General features: G+C 37.0%; 1 protein-coding gene across 1 annotated transcript in view; it reads left to right on the top strand.

The window, feature by feature from the left end:
• Malrd1 (MAM and LDL receptor class A domain containing 1) overlaps positions 1–2,244 on the top strand; it is a 658,259-nt gene that overhangs the window by 312,911 nt on the left and 343,104 nt on the right. The window lies entirely within an intron of this gene.

Below are 2,244 nucleotides of genomic sequence, written 5' to 3' on the forward strand. Positions count from 1 at the left end.
CCTGGCTGTCCTGGAACTCACTTTGTAGACCAGGCTGGCCTTGAACTCAGAAATCCACCTGCCTCTGCCTCCCAAGTGCTGGGATTAAAGGCGTGCTCTCAAATTTTCTATGAGGTTTGTTATATTTACCAGTTCTTGAAATCTCTATTTAGACAGTTGTGTATTAGATAAGTCAAATAAAGGAAGACTTTATTAAAGGAATCTGATTTAGAATCAGATTTAGACTTAAGGAAAGGTGCATATGTATTTTAACAAACTGTAGAGAAAATCAAGAGCAGAGGTATTCTGCTTTAAGTAGACATTATTCTGGTTATGTGCCTGGTACACCTTCCAGATATAAGTAGGCTACCTTCTAATAAAGCTCTCAGTAAGTTGAAAACAGTGCAAATAAAGTATATTTAATACACCTAAGCTGCCAAACACCACGCCTTAACCACCGGGTACACTGCAGTGGCCAGATTCTTCACCTTGAGGTTCCTGCTTCCAACACCAAGAAACACCAGGCATTGCTACCCCAGATTAAGTTAAAATATGAAATGTTTGTAATAGTTTCTACTGAATGTTAATTACATTCTCCCATCATAAAATGTCCAAAGAATTCTTAAACCATCACAAATCATAAACAGTCTGTGCTGACTTATATTTTGTAGAGCAGGAGCATATCTGTTTGGATAGCTGAATATATATATTGAAATAGTTTGTGATTTAAAATGTCCACATGTCATTTTTATCCTGAAATATCCTGTAATTTCTTAAAGACATTTTTGGAAATCATTGAGTTAGCAATTTGCTATATAATATGCATAGTGAACATGTTGCAAGATGTGAATACCATGAATCTACACACTGGTGGTATGATATAAAAAAAAAAACATGTATGCAGTTTTCATCTGGTTTTCACTAGACAGTATTACATGCACTTTGCTGGCAATAGTCCTAACACTGTGTAGAATTCACAGAAGAAAATGCAAGTACGCCAAGACTATGTTGAGAGGTAAGCCTCCTTAGATGGGTTATTTGGGACTTTGGGATTCCTCACTCAATCGACCTCTTAAGATAAGCACAGTCTTCCTTCATAGCTAGAATACAGGAATGGTGTCTGGTTTAGGGTTCTACTGCTGCGAACAGACACTATGACTAGGGAAAGTCATAAGGATATTTAATTGGGGCTGGCTTACTGGTTCAAAGATTCAGTCCATTATCATCAAAGCAGAAACATGGCAGCGTCCAGGCAGGCATGGTACAGGAGGAGCTGAGAGATTTATATCTTCATCTGCCAGCCTCTAAGAGACGAATGACCTCTAGGCAGCTAGAAAGTGGGTCTTAAAGTCTATGCCCACAGTGACATACCTACTCCAAGGCCACACCTCCTAATAATGCCAGTCCCTGGGCCAAGCATATACAAACCACCACAGTGTCTCTGCTGATTTCATACAAGCCTTGTCTATAAGAAAGTGAGTTCTTGTACTCAGTGAATTACAGCCTCAAAAATATTGTAAGGGGAAAGAAATAACACATTTTTAGTGACACATTTTAGTATTTAACAAACAGCTAGTAAATTGAATACATGATAAATAAATGAATTCTATTGGGAGATATTGAGACCTTAAACTTATAAAATATTTTTAAAAGTCATTTAAATATTCAGAGGTAAACAATTATTAGAAAATAATACTAATTATATATTAATTATGAAGTTAATGTCAAATGTTAACAATGTAATACTGTGTTTTATAGTATTTAATACACATTAAGATTTGTGGTTAATGCGGGCACTCAGATGATAGATCAGATGCTAAAATACTTGTCTTAAAATATGAGGATTTGAGTTGTATGTCTAGAAGAAGTAGTGACATACATTTGTATTCCCAAGGCCAGTGGTGATCACAGGGCAAAATCCTACCCAGCTAAGTTTTTTCGTTTATGCTTACAAAGGCAGAAAGATTCCTCAGTTGACGGTCAGCCTGGGATAGAGGAGTTTGGTTCCAGTCCCAGGCATAGTAGAAATGGTAATTTCAGGGTTGGGTCCCATCTAGCTATTTTATTGTCTGTACTTGTACTTGCTGTCTCTTTCTAAGAATCAAGGGGCTCAGTCAAATCAAATGGGAACCTGAGGTAAAGACTGAATTGAATGTAAATAAAAAAAAAACAAAGATTAGCCATCCAGAGAGTTTTTAAAAGAGAGAAAGAGGAGAGAGAGAGAGAGAGAGAGAGAGAGAGAGAGAGAGAGAGAGAGAGAGAGAG

The sequence above is a fragment of the Mus pahari genome, chromosome 3 (assembly GCF_900095145.1).
Source record: "Mus pahari chromosome 3, PAHARI_EIJ_v1.1, whole genome shotgun sequence".
Lineage (NCBI taxonomy): Eukaryota > Metazoa > Chordata > Mammalia > Rodentia > Muridae > Mus > Mus pahari.